This window comes from Manacus candei, unplaced genomic scaffold (assembly GCF_025592945.1).
Source record: "Manacus candei isolate 608988 ecotype Guabito, Panama unplaced genomic scaffold, ASM2559294v1 h1tg000014l, whole genome shotgun sequence".
Classification (NCBI taxonomy): Eukaryota; Metazoa; Chordata; class Aves; order Passeriformes; family Pipridae; genus Manacus; species Manacus candei.
The window spans coordinates 56,905,792-56,923,643 of NW_026138062.1; the positions used below are offsets into that span (position 1 = coordinate 56,905,792).

A 17,852-nucleotide genomic window follows, 5' to 3' on the forward strand; every position below is an offset into this window, starting at 1 on the left:
AGGAATGGAGATAACCCAGTTCGGATAAATGCTAGACCTTGAACTTGGCTGCAAAACTCATCCTCACAGGGAGCCTTCCGGAGCCTGAAAAAGGAGGTCTAAACCAGGCTATTTTTAATCAGCTGAGATCCAAATGTCCTTCATGATCGACCCATGCAACCTGTCACTGCCTTCCTGCCCCCTGAGCATTGGCAAGGGTGGGCTGTGACTCTGAGGGACACAGCCCTCTGCCCCATCACAATTTCCCTGCACTGCAGAGCCGTAATCCAGGGATGCCAGAAATACCTGGAGAAAGATTAGCAACTCAGGCCTAAAGAGAAGCAGGTGGTACCAGATGTCTCCTGAGAAAGCTAGCTGTCTCCTGAGAGACCTCTAAGCTTGGAGTTATCCTCTCTTGAAAGGAAAGTCGGGGGCTTATTCAAACGTCAGCTTCTCTCCCCTGCTGCTGAGCTCTGGCAGAACTGAAGTCCTTTTCAGACGCTGATGACTATTACAGAATAATCATTCCAAACATATCAGCATGAATCAGCCCAATATCTGCATTAGCCAACAAAAAAAGGGCTTTTTTCTTTTTCTTTTTTTCCAAGGAGGCAAAATAATTCTAAGGAAGCAAAAACAATAGCGGATTGTTCCAAAGTTTCTGTATATTTCATTCAGATCTTTCCCTACTGAGTTAACAGCTGATGCCTGTTCAGCAGGAGTGGGAGCTGTCATTTTACAGATTTCTTACAAAAGCAGAAAGGAAAAACCCATAGTATTTCCTTCCAGAACATTTTCAAAGATGGAGAGGAATTACTTTATCAGAGAAAAAGGCATTAGGCATTATTTGATGGATAATTATATTCCACAGGTGCTTGTTTTGGGAGGAAAAAAATCATGTTGATCACAAAGCTCCTTCTAAAGATATGAGGCCCAAAGGCCAATGCTGTTCCTGTGGTAGCAGCCAGGATGCAGAGACAGGCTTTGATCTTAGCTATGTGTCAATATGACATCAAATGCAGACCTCCAGAGGAACATGCTATCACTAATGCACACCCTTGATTGATTTAGACAGCTTGTTTTCCTCCTGCTTTCAAAGGCAATGTTGAAATGCTCTCCCCTGCTGGACTTCCTGGTTAGCCCTAAGGAGGTCAAAAGAAAGCAAAGGAGAAGCTGCTCTGGCTGAATTCAGAGTGCAAATGAGTGAAACAGCGATTATGCTGTCTAAAATATCAATGTAGCTGAATATGTTCCCAAGCTGAATATGTGAGTGCAATGCAAAGGTAAGAATCCCCCCGAGTTTTTATTTGAGAGTGCTGGCTGAGTTATGTGATCAATAAAACCACCAAGAAAACAGCAAATTTGTGTGGAATGTTTTTGTGGGTGGCCGCTCCATATAGATTAGCACAGAGAGGACACTGACCAGCCCCGATGAGTTGCTACCACATCACGCAGTTGTTAGTTGTGTGAGAAGTAAAAAGAGGAGAAACATCACTTTGGTCTCCCTGATGGACATTTTTGCCGTTGCAGTTCTCTGAACTGTGTGAAATACACTTGCTTTGTAACTAGCTGAGATGGTCCAAAATGCTAATTCTGATTTCTTCCTCCAAATAAATAATCAGCACTCACTAGATTTGCCACTTGCTGCACGGCATCCGAGCGTCATGCAGACATTTTTATAAACAAATGTAGAATGGAGAAATAAATTGGCACCTAGAGAATTGTCTTTTGCAATAGATATATGTTATGGTCCGCTGCTTGACTTGTACCTTCAATGCCACAGCTGATCTGTGTAGCTTGGGCTCGATTAAAAGAAACAGTAAAATGAAAATTAGAGTCAGAAAACAGTGTTTATTTTTCTGCCTTCTGTATGTGAAATAAAAAGAGAAGACTGCGAAGGAAAGAAGGGACAGGAAGGTGATGGCCAGTGTCCTGCTGTAGCTGCCCTGCTGTCCTTCCCTGTCCTATCAGGGAAGCTGTTGACTCTGGACTACAGGCAGGTCACATCTGAACTAGGTGCCAAGGTGTCAAGAAACCCATATGCAATTCCCACCTCCTGGGAATGCCACGGGAGCAGTTAGCACAGTAGTTAAAATATCTAACTTGGACACTGGCAGCAGCTGCCAGAAGATATTGAAATAAGTTTTATTTTGTAGAAAAGGTAAGCAGTGGATCCAGTTGGGTGAACAGATGGAGCTGAAGAGTAGCAAAAGTCAGTGCCCCTTTCTGACAAAAATCCAAGCCTACTAGAAAAAAAAGATGTAGGTTTTGGTTTCTGCTTTTCCATGTCTTGCACTGTGAAAATGGAAGAGTGTGTTGGGAAGGCAGGGAAGGCTGTGAGGGCAGACGAGCTCTCAGAACAAGAGACAAACTCTGATCTCTCCCTTTGAGTGCATAGGGTTGCCATAGGGCTTGCTTGTACAGGGCTTGCTCTCTGCCATGCTCCTTAATTGCACCTGAAAGCAGACAGGTCTAAGAGTCATCTTTACACACAGTGTTTGTGAACCTTCCCTTGAGAGGGAGGTCAGCCTATGCTGTATTGTACTTGTGGGCTTACCTGTGAAATTGTGTGCTTCAGGCTGATCGAGACCTGGATGTATAAGTGGGTGATGCTTCCCTCCAACCTGGTAAGTTGCCTGCTCTGTCTGTTTCTTGAGTTTGAAGTATCATATTTGCAGAAATACAAGCAAGAAAATCTGGGAGATGCCTCTCCCCAGCTCTTACACCTCTGCAGTCAAGGTTTCTGGGCTGTGCTGTCCTTCCTACCTTCCTTCCACATTCATGGGCTGCCAGTTGGCCTTGGACAGAATAACTCATGAATAGATACTTCTGGTTGGAAAGGAAAGATGAACTAGGCTTTTTTTGGACCCTCCTCTGCACTTTGAGAGCCCTTGGAGCTCACTTCAAAGGCAGATCAGGTTGGCCTGAAACATCAGGTCAAAGAATGGTTTCTTGTTAAAATTAAAAGTGGGCCGCTGCTGTAAATCTGAGAGGTGGATCTGAATCTGTCCTGATTCTGGGGGTGAATCTGGCTCTCTCCTTGTGTTACAGGGAGGAAAGGTTACTCTGGTTATCAAAAAACTGTGTGCCTTGGATCAGGGTGTAGTCTCCCCAAACACAGAGATGCTGGTAAAAGTGGCAGCTGCAAAAGTAGAAATTGGATCTCTGGAAACTCAGAAATGCCTTAAAACAAGGGGCCAATTTGTCTTTACTAGACAATGAACTCCTTTCCCCGGAGCACGTTTCTGGTTGCTTTTCACAGATTTTGTCCTGAACTAGATTCCGTATATTAAGTGACTGTTAACAACCTTTTTTCCCTGTCTGTAGTAAAGTCTCCTTCTTCAACTTATCAGCTCTTTCCCAGCAGAGCAATGCTGGGTGTTACCCAAACTGGGCTAAACTTAGGATGGTGTTACTAAGGTTGCTCCCACCCACATCCTTCCCAAACCCCTGCAAGTGTGTACACACCCTGCATCTTTGGCTGGTGCCTGGTGTGCTGGTCTTCTGTCGACAGTGGTCTTGTGTGTCCTCAGCGTGACAGTCACCTTGGTATTTCTGAGCTACAGCAGCACAAGACCAAAAGCAGTTCTTTGTGAGGACGTTTCTGGAAGTCAAGAAGTCAGGTGAGGCATTCCTAGCTTTACACATGCACATGTGAACTACCTCTATCCCTTACCAGCTCCACAAAAAATAACTCGGAAGGACCAGCAACACTTCCTAGACAGAGGAAACATCGAAAAACCTCTTGGGAAGGAAGAATGAAGAAACTGGACTTCTGCTCCTGCTGCTGTAACTAATTTGTAGGCCATCTGTGTTTGTCCTGATGCTCAGGTCAGGACCCATATTGGTGTTAGGAAAGAAATACTTAGTATCAGAGTTTATCACTCCGGTAAGTGTGTTGCAGAAGGGAGCATAAAGAAGCAGAAATTCTGCTTAGTGATTATTTTGCACCAGTGTTAAACAGTTCCAGGACTTGGTTTGACTTCCAGGGAGCTACAATCCAAGCGTGGCTTTGACTTGATGTACTATGAACAAAACTTGCTGGGATGGCAGCTTATCTACCACTGAATGGGAGCTGGTGTTGACAGGAGAACCACGTGTCCTCTGCAGCACCTCCAGAAGAGAGTACTAGGTGGGATGAAGGGTGCAGAATTTGTCTAACAGACTAACGTGACTGGGAGGGCAAGTGGGGAGACTGGTCATGGTACAGGAACAGTATAGGATTTGTTCTCAAGCGGGTGACAAGAGACTTCATGCATGATGACTCTTGGAGGTGGAAAGAGCAATTTTAAATTATCCTTTCCCAAAGATTTGTAAACTATTGGTGTAAACTATATTCACCCCCAAAAGTCTTCTTAACACAGAGGTCAGCGGTAATGGTCTTAGCAAAGTGTTTACCAATGTCCTCTGACTTCCCTTGTAATGGAGCTGCTGATGCATATCAAGTAATAAGAGATCTGTTGTGTTTTTCTTAATGCTCCAAGAATCTTATTCTAACATGGAAGTTAGAAACTTCACTTCTGCTGTAAAGAAAGCTCCCGTTATAATTTGAAAACATGCAGCCAACCATTGTAGACTTGAGGAAAACAGGAAACAGCATAAGAGTTGCTAACCAGGATGGAAAACACATTGGGATCACTGGAGGAGCTGTGGAGAAGACTATGGTCTGATACAGTGCAAGAGGTGCTAGTATCCCACAGTGGAGGGCAGAGGTGTGAGCGAAGGAAGAGCAGGGGACTGGACTGAAGAAGACACCTGAAATATCTAATATTTTACAAAACAGAGGCTGTAAGATGTTGACAGGAGCAGGATGGAGGATGTGGTTTCAAGAGAAAAAACAAAACAAAAGAAAAAACCAGGATGGGGGAACAGTGTTGGCCAGGCTGAGATCTGCCACTTAATAGCACTTGACAAAATGCAAATAATTTCTCCTTCCAAAAGATCTACCAGGAGATGCCTCAGCTATCTGGGGTCAGTGGTTAATACTCCTACCTCCTTTCGTATTGCTCCACCAAAATGAGGAGCTGGCACACGTCTGAGGGAGGAAAGAAGCTTGCTGCAGACCTTGAAGCAGTAGGATTTGCCAGCTTGCCTCTGACTGCCCAGCACAGCCCTGAGATACAGCTCAGCCCTGCTCGTGTTTGACTTCAGCAGATGCTGCCTGTGGGCTTTGTAGAGGTGCACAGGGATAATCATGATTTGGTTTCTGTTTGCTTGCTAATTTCAGCCCCTGCTGTGAGATTTGGATGTTTCTGAGGATTCTATATTAGCTTTAATGATTAAAAAATTATTTCAATGCTTAGTAAAGAAGATGCATGATCTATCATTGAAGCCGCTTAGCAACAGGACTCATTAAGACACATATTAGTACAGAAAGATACCCTTGCCCCAGCGTCCTCTTGGAATGACTATCCACTCATATAAACAAGATAAAGGTCTTTGCTGGCCTCCTCCAAGGCCAGAGGATAAAGCAGTCAACTGTGAAACAAGATTTCTTGGTTCTTTTTCTGGCTTCAACTATGCGTCAGTATGTGGATCTGGGCAAATCGTTTCACCTGCTTCAGTGCCTCAGTTCCCTCACAGGTAAGATAAGCACAACAATGTATAAGCACTCTGGGGAAATGACTTTCAAGTGCCTCAGCTCATTAGAGAAAAAACAAACCTTGCAGTGAATAAAAACTGTCTCAGCCCCTTGACGGTAGTTTGTACTAACCGCATGGTTTGCATTGCCCTCCTGAAGCCCCACATACACTCAGCTAATTACAGGGCAGAAAAAAAATCTTCTCCTAGCCCCTTACCACCTGATGGTAGGCAAGTATAGACGTTAAAACTTGTTACTGGGCTCAAAAGAATTAATTTTAGACAAAGCATTTCTGGTTACCCTTCAAGGAGAAAAAGGGTCTGCTACTTCTGGGGCAGGCTCCAATTTTGCTTGCAGGGATACTGTTAAATACCATGTCGGAGAGAAGAACAGTAATACTTTGTGTGCTTTATTCCCAGAGTAATTCAATGAATCTCTCAGGCAGCAACATTCTCCTTACAAAGAGCAAATGAATCAGGGTGGAGGAAGCAGGTGTAAGAGTGGACATTTCAGTCCACAGTATAAAAGCTGAGGCATTCCTGGCTCTGGGACTTGCATGCAGGACACTGAACTTGATACCTGGATGTACAAGCCTTGGTTGCACCTTACTGTGGGGTAGAGGTAAGGGAAGTATAGATGAAAGGAAGGTGAGGGAAGAAAAATGGGTGTAGGTGAGATACTAAGGTGCGACTGAAAGTGGCTCCTGAGGGAAGGAGAGGGAACAGGAGAAGAAATGAGGTTAATGGGAATGAGAAAGTAGGAGAAAGGAGGAGGAGGAATGAACAAGAGTGAGGGAGCAGGAGATCGAGTGGGACAGCAAGCAAGAGGCACAGTCAAATCATCTGAGCTCTCTCTGAAGAGATTGCCTATTTTGTTTCTGCTTTTTTTTTTGTGTGTGATCTTGCCTTAAAATTGCAGGAATGTGGCGGCACAGCACTGGCTCTCTGATTTATTAATTCCATCCCGTCCCACCAGCCCATAAAACAAAAGCATCTGTGTTTGCTCAAGAGAAAACCATGAAGGGCCTCATTCACGTCAGAGGTGGAGAGAGAAGCTGGCAGATACAGGAAATCATCGTCCCCTCCTTCTTTTTCACCTTTGTGTGGATCTGGGCTGGGGGAAGGGCTTCAGGAGGGAAGGATCCAGGGGGTGAGGTATCAGCAGGGAGAAAGCTAAGTTCACCCTGGCAATCTGTGCTGGAGAAAATGGAGGGGAGGACACAATGAATGCAATAGACTGGACCACCTCCACTGAGGAAGGCATCCCAGCACTGCAGAGAGGACAAGATCCCTTGCTGCCACCCAGGCTCACTCAGCACTGGTCTCTGACATAGCACTTGGTGCAGTATCGCCCCGGTGAATGTCAGTCCTATTGCTGTGGTCACAGCCAGGGCTTTCATGAAGCCCAGCATTGCTGCCTGTCCCATAGCTATGGATGTAACCATAGTAATAAATTAAATCTACAGTCATAAGAGAAATACCCCTTTACAGCTGTTTTTAGAATGGTTTCAGAATGAGAGAGGGTCAGGGCAAGATGAATATTAAAGTATCTTACTTTAACTACTGGGGCATGAAGGGGGAGAGGAGCCAGCAACCTCTGCTTCTGTCAGGCAAGGATCACCTGTGCTGTTTCTATCAGGAAGTACTGAGAGATTTTTGTTGGACATAGAGGACCTTGCTAAAACCACATCTCTACCCCTGCCCTTAAACACAGTGTCTTTAGGAGCCAGGCTGCCCTGCAATGCCACATGGGGAGCATAGTCTCAGGGGAGGCAGAGTCTGCAAGGTACTGTTGCCTGCCTTGCTCTTGGCTTTTTCTCCAAGTTCTCCCATACAAGGATTGTCGAGGAGCAATCCCGCTTTGCTTAGCAAATCACAGTTCCCACGTGCCCTGTACTCCCACACACAGACCCACCGTGAACTTACAGAACTGCTGCTCTAAAATCTTTTATCCAGAGCTGAGATTGCCCAACTGCTAACCCTGTTCAGCTCCAAGTAATCCCAGCACCTGCTTGTCTAGAGGTTGGCTGTACTGGGAATAAATGCCCTTGCTCTCCTTGCCAAGAGGTAACATCCAAAGAATAGAACAACACCATTTCCTTTTGAAATACAGCGTTATTGATAGACTAACACCACACAAAGTTGCCAGGATGCTTCCAAACTGTTAAAATCCATAACACAGGCAAGGGAAGTGGCAACATAAGCACCACTGGAGCAGCTCAAGTCTCATCAGAACTTAGTGTGAACCTGTTTTAGGTGACAAACCCAAACCTATGAGAGCTAAGTGTCAGCACACAGGCTGGAAAACACTTATTTTTTGCTTCTGCCTGGAAATTAAAATATGCTCCAGTGATCTTCACTTGAACATCCTTTTGTCCTTTGTCTCTCACATTGATCAATATTGTGGGTTTTAGAAGATATAAGAAATCCTATGCTCGGCAACTGTGAGGGGTTGAAGCCTGAAGATTTAGATCTATTTCAAATGGACTGACCTGTCCAGTGACAAATGATCTACTATCCATCAAAATGTCTCCTCTTTTTCTTAATCCTACACTCAGCACCAGAAGCATCTTGTAGCAGCGAGTTCCTTATGTCACTATCACAGCAGGGGAAAAAAACGTACTTTTATCATCAAATTGCTACCTTTCACATTTTCCTGGATGCACTCCAGTTCCTTTACTGAGAAAAGCCATATAAAGAAGCATTCATTCTCCCTCTTCCATGTTGTTGATTGCTTTGTTTTTCACCTCAATATCCCTTGTTAACTGTGTCTCTGAGCTAACCAACCCCATTTTAAGGAATGTCTCTATGTGCATTAGGCATTAGTGGGTTTAGCTGATAGAAGTAGGGATGAGCAGCAAACCAAATCTAAAGGTCCCTGTGCTGGAGCTGTAGATCCCAGTTCTGTGTCTCAGTCCCGGGAAGCTGTGCCTCCTGAGGAAACTTGGCTCACGTTTTATAAATCTGAGGAATTTGCAAAGTGCACTGTTTTCAACTCAGGGAGAAGGATCTCAGACAGCCCCCCACACTGCATGGTGGAGTAAGCCAACAAGGCAGTTGATTGAACACTTGGGAACATTGGCAAAGTAGATAAATTCAAGCTTTTAAGGAAAGACCTTCGGGAGCACTAATGTCACATGAGAGCAAACTAGAAGAGACTTCAAGCTCTTAATTATGAGCCTGCACAGCCTAAAACAGCATGAAAGATTAAAGGACCAAGTTTCTATAAGTGTGCTGACCATGGATCAAGGCACAGTTTGGAGACACACCCCAACCTGAAGGAATCAGTGGGGTCTGACCAGTGTCCCTGTCGAAGAGCGGGCTTTAGGCAGTTCTGCCTGCACCCAAGAGGAGGGTGCTGACAGCCACAGGTCTCATTGTGCCCTGTATTTATTAGTCTTTTGTAATATTCATTGGTTTTAAATCACAGTCCTGTCAGTCTGAGCTTCTTCCCAGCAAGTGCTTCTCAGAGTTGCAGGGGCCTCGCCTGGGAGACAGATGATCTGGGTCTGTCTCAGCTCTGACGTGATGAGCTGCAGTGTCTCCCTTGTAAAGTGGGGGTAGTCATCCTGACAAACAGCTCTGTATGTGGGCAGGGAGTGCTCTTAATCACATATGTGGAGTACTTTCAGATCTCGGGATGGGAAGTGGTGCAGAAAAGCATAATGCTTATTATTAGGCAGAAAGGCCAGAAGCAAAAAGGGCAGAGAGATCCTAGACTTCTCCAGGGCCCTGGAGGTGTGTGGGACCTGGATTCCAGTCTGGTTTATTACATCCCTTTTAGGCTTCTTCTTTTATTAGGAACAATTAGATACAAAGAGGAAGGGGACAGATATCATCTTTCCTGTGTACATCCTGCAGAATAATTGCAGAGCTTTCCCAGAGCAATTTTCCATGCTTAGTAAAGGGCATCTTTGGAGCCTATCAAATGTCTCATCCCTTGTAGGCACACATATGAAGGCTCGCAGCATACGTCTTTATTGCTCCCAAATATTGGGAATAGGAAAGACAACTGAGAGAGCTGAAGAGGAGGAAGAAGAGGCTTTGGAAGTAGTTCCTGGAAATGGATGGGGTTGTGGGGTGGCTTCTGATGGCTGGGACAGCAACATTGCCTCCTGAGGCATTGGTGAGAAGCTGGAGGTGACTGTGCCTGCAGCACCAGCACCCTGAGGGAGAGGGGCAGCAGAGGCTGGAGCTATGAAGGCACTGAGAAACATGAGGATGTGCAGGGCACTGCCACTGGCAGGTGACTACTGTGGTGAAGAGGGGAGGAAAGCTATCCAGGGGTACGGCTGGAGTGAATGCAATCCAGGCTCCTGCCAGCAAGCTGTCAGCTAGGTATGACTTTGCTCTCAGACACTAGGGACATCTCCTGGCCTGCTGCTGAAGCAGAGGGAAGTTCCCTGCCAAAAAGCACCTCTACCAATGCTTCATAAGCAAGAAGAAAGGACGCTGGCTACATAGGAGACATAGCCTTGAGCTGTCCAGTATGACCTCGGACACTCTGAAGGGAAGATGGCATTAGAGGACATAGGCAATAGTCACAAAGACATTCCCAAACCGTGGAAAGAATATGAATTTAAGGGCTGTACATTGTGAAAGTGTTTTATCTCTTGTGTACATTTAGCTGCTCTATAGCTCTGTACAGCTCCCTAGGCAACAGTCTTCCCAAATGACACTGTAACAAAGCCCAAAGGTGCGGGAGCTTTTCTCGTTAAAACCCTTTCCGTGGGAGCAAGTGTCCTCAGCCCAACTGCTTTGCTTTCTATCCCATGGCTGCTAAAATGTCTTGCAAATCGAACTGAGGCATTTGGCTATAGAGGTGGCTGTATCTCAGCTGTGCTCTGTGTCGGCTGATTGAATTGCTTTGGGATTGCAAGGGTGCCTAGATGATTTTTCAGTTATTATTATTATTATTGTTACTACACTGAAAATGCCAAAGAAGCCAAGAGCTTTAATTTGATCTCATCTATTCCTGAAACACCCGATACGACAAGTTAGCTGCTCAGCACATCTACCTCTGCACATTAACTGCCCTGCAGAGCCTTAATTCAGTGCAGACTGAAGTGCTCTGAAAGCAACACCAAAGTCGCTCCTGGAAGATAGGGAGGGCAGGAATCACAGTCAGTGAGCTCCTGGCCTCACACCAGGCAGACACAGCGTGTGCTCAGCCACTGGCACTCACGCACGGTCTGTGTCCAAGGCATGCCTGCTAACAGAGAGCTTCCAGGAAACCATGGAGCAAGCACCAACCGAAAATCATCAAGCTCCCCACATCCTGCTTCAAGGCATCGAGAGAAGGGGATTGGCAGCATGCAGAGCTGCAAAAAGATGTGACACAGGGCGTCACACACAGCTCTGCCAGTGCCCCCCTCATGCCCGGTAACCCTCCCTATTACCTGAGACTGAGGTCCCCATAATCTTCTACCAAGGTATCTAATTTCAGAGAAACGATGGCCTCCCTTCTGTGAAGTTCCCATCCTGCTGTCTCTGTGCACCTGTCTCCCAACTTGTGATATGGTCCCTGTTCCTAGTCCTGTCTGAGGCTAGCAAGGTCAACGCCTTGCACTTCTGCTGGCTATCCAGGGATGCAAGGCGTAAACTCATTTTTCCCTTTTTGCACCAGACGAGATTTAAGGCGAAGCAGAGGTGAGTGACCAGACTTGTCTGTGAAGCCGCTGTTGCCTGTTACACTCTCTGCACATACGTGCTTTGCACAAGGAAACTGGGTCCAGGAAACGAGCTGAAAGCACCTGCAGAGGCTGCATCGCTCCCTCTCCTCCACTCACTCCTTGAGCTGTGCGGACTTCAAGTTGTTGGACAGGTATTTATTGCTTGTCATTACTGCTCTGCTATGGTGATGCTTGGTGCTGCCCCACTGATTCAAATACCCCTTCTCTCCAGATGCACAGAAATTGCCCCTTGGCAGTTTCCTCTAAAGAGTTACGGAGAAAACAGCTGCTTCTCTCCAGATTTGCAGCACCTTGAGGGGTTTCTCCCTGTCATGCACTAGCTGCTGAGCCTACCCCTGCTCTCCCCTGGCCTGAAGCTGGATGGGTGAGTCGCAGGAGTAGGATGCTGAAAAAAGTACTTTCCAACTCATCTAGCAACATAGACCCCAAACTCTGCTCCAGAAAACCAGCAAGTGCATCCCTCGGCAGACACACGTGTGCCAGATGGGGTGAAAAGGGCAGAGCCCTTCCCCGCCCTCCTTCTCTTGCCCTCTCCCAGTCCACCTCTCCAGAGCCCCTCACGGACATGTCCACTTGAATTCGGTTGCCACCGAGCCTGCCTGTGCCTGCATACAAACCCCTTCGCCCCTCTGTACTTTGGCTTCCCTGATATTTGTCACCAAGAGGAGCAATAAAACCTCTCCGGGAGCAGCGGCGTGTCCAGGACCCGCGTTTGGGTACCATCGCTCGGAGATCCCGGCGGCGAGATTCCCGGGTGGACGCACACCAGGAATGGGGGCATCTCCCCACAGCTGGAAAATTCCAGCCTGGGAGTGGGATGTCGCTCCTCTGGAAGGTGCCCGGGCCAAGGTGTGGGGAGATGCAAGGACAGGGGCTCCCCGTGAAGAGCGGAGCCGGTTCGGGCGCTGAGCAGGGAGGAAGTTCGGGAACCCCGCTGCCGGTCGCAGGGCAGAGCGCTCCTCCAGCGCCAAGCGCCAGTGGACCGCAAGGTCACCCCTGTATCTCCGGCGCTGCCCCCACCCCCAAAACCCCAATGCCCGAGCGCGAGTCTCCCGCTTACCTGGCGAGATGGGTCGGTCACGGCGGAGATGCCGGGGCGCCGAGCGCGGGGCGGCACCGCGCCGGGGGCTGCCGGGGGAGCATCGCCCGCCGCCGGGCGGAGGCGTGTCCTCCCTGCGCCGCGGGACTGGCACCGGGACCGGCACCGGGATGGCAGCCGGGACCGGCCCGTCGGCGCTGCCGGCGGATGGCGGCGCCCGCCTTCAGACGGCGCCGGCGATGCGGCTACGGGCGGCGCGGGGCCGATTTAAGGCCACCCCGCGCCGGGGGTGGGGGAGCGCCGAGGGCCGCCCGCAGCGACTCCTGCGCGCCGCGCATCCCGCGGGGCCGCCTTAAGCGGGGAAGGGGCGAGAGCGGAGCCGGCGAGGGGGAAGGAGCGGAGAGGAGGGCACCAGAGCCGGGAAAAGCGGGGGAAGCGAGAGCGGGGCCGGGCGCGGCCGCAGCGCTGCCCCCGCCGCCCGCAGCGGGGCCGGGCACCCTGGGAGGGGGAGGGTTCCCTGACCCGGGCCCGGCCGCTGCTCTCCCCGCTGAAGGCGAGGGCTTGGGATTTTTTTTGTTCCTGTCGGAGAGATCGCTTTGCCGCCACCCGGGTGTTGGAGTGATTTCTCGCTCCGACTGCAGCAAGAAGGAGCCACCTGCCACGGCTACTGCCCGTGAGGGTTGGCTATCGATAAGGCAACCTAGAGGGCATAGCCCTACGCCAGGGACCACTGGGCTTCTGCGATTTGGTCTCCTCACTTGCTGCTTGATGGCGCACATCGCCGCTGCGTGCCTCAGTTTCCCTGAGGTGGGCAAGAGTGCTGGTACAACCACTTCCCACTGCAGCAGCTGCTGGACCATTTCTTGCTCCGGCCACATGAAGAGACACATCCAACGCTTTGTCTGGCAGCCTCTGACTCGGAGCAGGTTATGTGGCCGCAGAGGACGGTCCCACTTCAGTCTTCCCCTGCCTGCCTCCCTTAGGAGCTGTGTCTCTTGGCCATAAAGTCACGATGCTGCTTGAGGGGGCATGTGAGAAGCAGCTCTTTCTTCAGCCTCCCAGCTGGGGCTGAATGCACAAAAGGCAGAAGTGAGGGCTGTCACACCTCAGTCCTGCTGTAAGAGGCTAATTTCTCGCCTTCACCTTGCACTGGGCTGCACAGTACACATCTGTCTTACCCTTCCGAGGAGGGTTGTGACTGCCATATCTCAGGAGTTTCTCCTGAAGAGAAACTGTGGCCACAGCTTTCAGCAAACCATTAGGCATAGAAGGTAGCACAGTCCCAGGCTCAGGTGGGAGCTCGTTCATCAAGTTTGGCTTCAGGTAACAAAGCTCCTGCTGTGGGATACACTAAGTGGGGCAAAATATTTTGAGATCCTTGGCTGGCAAGTGCTCTTGGAGAAGAACAAGAGAAGTCTGTTTTCTCAGGTTAACTGGCAGGTCTTGGCCATGTTTCTGGAGCAGTCATTGCTGAAAACATCTTGGAAAGAAAGACATCAAATGACATTTTACAGCCCAAATGACATTTACGAAGTGGAACACAAAGGAAAACCCAACATGGGCAAAGCAGCAGGCCAGCCAGTGCCTTCTCTCTTCTGCTTCTCCCTTTGCCAAGGGGATGCTCTGAGGGGGATGCATTCAGCACCCAGGACTACTGCCATGCTCACCACTGCTGTCCTCATGGTTGTGCAGACACAGGCTATGTCCTTCTGCGCCTCTCCCTCGGCCAGAGCAGGGCATGAATTGCTGCCCTTCACCAAGCGTATTGAGGGCTGGCACTATCATGCTCTGGCATCTCAGGCTGCCCTTAATGGGAGGAAGCCATCCATCCATCCATCCATCCATCCATCCACCCACCCACCCAGCTCAGTGTTGGAAGTATGAAGTCCACAGGTTGTACGGTCAGCCCAGAAGAGTTCTGTGTGCTCATGGCTGAAAGCCAGCATGTGGGTGTCAGGAAATGGCAAGATGCTTCCCTGCAGATGGCTCAGCAGAAGCCTGCATTACTCTTGCACTGCCAGCAGAAGCATTATCCTGCTCCAAGAATTAGCCAGCTGGGGTGCTCCAGCTCTGCAGCACCTTGATTTTAGGAAAACCTGCACCAAGGAAATTGATTGCCTGTGCCTGAAAGGCATTGAGTCTCTCAGCATTCCCTGGGATAACACAGAGACTTTATCCTCCTGTGGCTGGAGAAAGAACTCACAGAGGAGATAACTGACTGCCTATTAGCCACAGACAACTTGGGTGGTTAGTGAGTTGGAGACAATCCTCGGGTGAACACGCTAACCCTGAGACCTCTCTAGGAGAGGCCGGCTAAGGACTTTGACTTCTGAGGTTCTCTCTGGAGTGCAGAAGCAGGAGGAAGAGATCAGATCCAAGGCTGCTGGAAACTCTGGAAGCCCATACCACTCGGGCTTTACTTACTCATGCTCCAGGCTCTCCCGTTTTATGTCCACAACTTTTGACATGGCTGTTTTGCTGCCACACACAGAGCCACAGTTTAGTTAGTCCATCCTATGGTTGGACTGGAGGGGCTGAGGGTCAGCAGTTCAGGATCATGCTTCTTTCCCCCCACCCCTGGTCAGAGCTGGCTCCTGGCAAAAGCTGTGCACTTCTGAAATGAAACTCAGTTCTGGGGAAGGTGGGTCTGTACAGAGATATTTTTCTTGGCTAGAGCATCCAGAGTAGATTTATTGGAGGAGACAGTGGAGTACCCAGTGTATTATAGTCTTCTTTATCCCTCCTGAAAGCAATGCCTGGGGCAGTCTGTGTTCCTAGCCACATGGCAGTGGAGTTGCTGCCCTAGTAAGACCTTCCTCCTTCCACCACCACCACAGCTGTGGCCAGCAGAGACATATGCACCAATCTACACTGCAGTGCTCTGGGTGGCAGCTCTTCCCTGGCACACTGTAGGCTGTCTGCCGCTCTCTCTGCCCACACTTCCTCCACTGAAAGTACATGATGTGAAACTCCACAAAATCTCCATCCTGAGGTTGCCACTAAGATAAGTTTCTTCTCAAGTGGTAAGTGCTTCGAGATCCTGGGAGAGATGCTGCTGGAGAGGGTAGCTTACTGTTGCAATCTGTGTGCAATTTATTCCTGCAATTTGCTTTCCTTGCTTTTTCACTGCTATGCCCTAAGGGGCCTGATGCTGTGTCAGCCTTGAGGCAGACCCACAGACCACATCCCCAAGCCTTGCAGCAGTAAGTCATAGGACAGGAGATGCTGTGGAAAATGTTCACTGACTCATGCTGCAAAGAAGGAAGCTGTGCCTCGGCACTATGAGCCTCCCGAGGTCTTGCTCCATCTGGGCTGAGTGGCTGCAGCTGCTCCCCAATCTCCTGGCTCATCATTCCTGCTGCTGCTACTCTTACAAGCAGGCACTACGAGTGTCTGACACACCTTATAGGACTGGGGGAGTGAGTTGTTTGCATTTCCCAGCCTTGCTTTTGACAAGGGATTTGGCTACAGGGCAGCAGGGGCCTTGCTGGTGTCCTCAGCTGTGGGTATGTGTGATGCTGTGCTGGGGATACGCATCTGTTAGCAGCTGTGCTGAGAACTTGCCTCTTTGTTGCCCTCAAGGCAGGGAAGAAGCAAGCAGGGCCGTTGCTGATTCCTGGCTGGCATGCTGTATTTCACAAATATAAGGTGAGGAAGAGCTGCCAGCAGCCCTAGAGGAGGGCAGAGAGAGGGTATGGAGCGGGGCAAGAAACCTACTGAAAAGGTCAGTCAAGAGTCATGCCCACAGCTGACATGGCCTATGAAGCATTGTTAGGTAGGAGCATCACAGAACCTCTGTAAATGCAAACATCAAAACACTGCACACATGTACTAAAGTGAGTGAAACCTTCCCTGTGAATCTCCCTTTTCTTCTGAGAAGGAGGATGAGCCCTGGAGAAGACAAGTTGTTCCCTCAAAGTCACCCCTGAAATCCATATTTGAGGGACAGGATGAGATGCCTGTGGTCTTGCCTGCCAAGCTCCTCCCTGGTCAGGCTACAGCTTGGTGGTATTTTCAGAGAGCTTGCTGAGCTATCTTCTGCCTAACCTGCTCATCTGCCCCAGGACAGACTCCATTCCCAAGTCCTTTCCTTCCCAGCCTTCTGGACATGGTAAAAGAATGACAGCAGGAAGTGGGGAGGGGCATCAGGTGCATCTCTCCCAAGGTCCAAAGCTGCAGCAGGGCCTCTCTCTCTCTCCTCATTGTAAATCTACCTGAGAGTACGTGTGGAAGAACAAGCAGTCCTTGATCTAAAATCTGCCATCCTTTGAAGAACCTGTGCTTCAGCAAAGCAGCCGGCAGTTGATGCCTGAAGAAGGCTGAAAAGCCACTCTGCAAAGCTCTGCAATTTCATTTCTCTCCCCCTTGAAGCACCAGAACTGTACACTAATCAAGCTATTTCTGCTACAAACTGGGGAGGAAAGAAAGAGAGATTGTTAGTGTTAATGCTATTTTTAAATACTTTGCAGACTCTTGAATAGGATGATGATGGGGGCTGTGTAAGGACCCAGACAGAGACAGATTGATGTGTGGTAAACACATCTGTTATTCTTCAACTGGGAGGCAGATCTTTTGGGAGTGCAAGTCCAAAGGTGCAACAAGGAGCCGCTGTGAAGACTCCTTGGAGGCTCTCAGCCTCCAACAGGGCTTTGGCTTCGTGCTCCCAGTGCTCTCTGCCTATTCCTTAGCCACCTGCAAGGCGCTGTTACTGCAAGCGGGCTTCAAGCTTGCAAAACTCCCCTGGGAATCAGCTTACAGTTGTGCAGCATGTGTAAGGGTCGCTGTATGGATGCCAGAGCCCTAATGCACCTTCTCCGTGGGTGAAGCAATTGCCTGCTTCTGCATGTACCTTGCACCCTAGGGATGGGGTCTACCCATGAAAGGCTAGAGAAAGCCTGAGTACCTGCCTTTCCCCAGCTGGTGCCTGCCCACCAGCTAAAGAACAAAAGAGAGTCTCAAGCTTTGGTCTCACTGCAGTAGCAGGAAATGTTCCCAGGGGAGAGAACAGGATGCAAAGAGGAAGATGAGAAGGAGTGTTGTACTGATGGAGAAGTTTAAAGAAACCTAAGCTCAGGTGAAAAATTCATATTGAACTTTCTCTAATGCCAGTAGCAGGTGAGAAACCTAAATATGCATAACTATCATCTGAAGGCAACCAACCCTTCTGGTCTCCCTGAACCATTGAGCTGTTTCAACAGAAGTTCCATATGTGGAACATCCTGCCCCTCTGGAAAAGTTTTGCAGAGGGAAAATATGATTTACCTTTCAACTGATTTATGACCCATTCTTTAATGTCGAGAAGAGAGTTATATTCTGATGGTTGATTTCTATAGAATGGCTTTAAAAAGACAATCTCTGTTAAACTGTTGGCTTTAAGAATAATTTCTGTGCCATTCTGTCAGTCTCATCTCCGTAAAATTTCATAAGGCTTTTCCATAAAGGTCAGTAACTTCTTTTGTAAGAAACTACATCCTAAGTGAGCTATTTGTTGAAAGCATCCTCCATCCCATTACATCTAATAAATGCAGGAACAGCTTTTGAAAGTGCTGTCATAGAGACCC

General features: G+C 48.8%; 2 protein-coding genes across 4 annotated transcripts in view; one reads left to right on the top strand and one right to left on the bottom strand.

Annotated features, from left to right (window-relative positions):
* LOC127467571 (galactosylgalactosylxylosylprotein 3-beta-glucuronosyltransferase 1-like) overlaps nt 1-12,841 on the bottom strand; it is a 32,136-nt gene extending 19,295 nt beyond the window's left edge. For 2 of the 3 annotated variants that reach the window (XM_051779694.1, XM_051779693.1), the window contains exon 1: nt 12,313-12,837. The gene's annotated coding sequence lies outside the window, so the exon portion shown is untranslated. Of the gene's footprint in view, nt 1-12,312 lie in introns of all 3 variants that reach the window. The other variant, XM_051779696.1, reaches the window with a different exon arrangement.
* The window catches only part of ARHGAP31 (Rho GTPase activating protein 31), a 198,848-nt gene that overhangs the window by 74,277 nt on the left and 106,719 nt on the right, over nt 1-17,852 (top strand). The gene's annotated exons all lie outside the window — the stretch shown is intronic.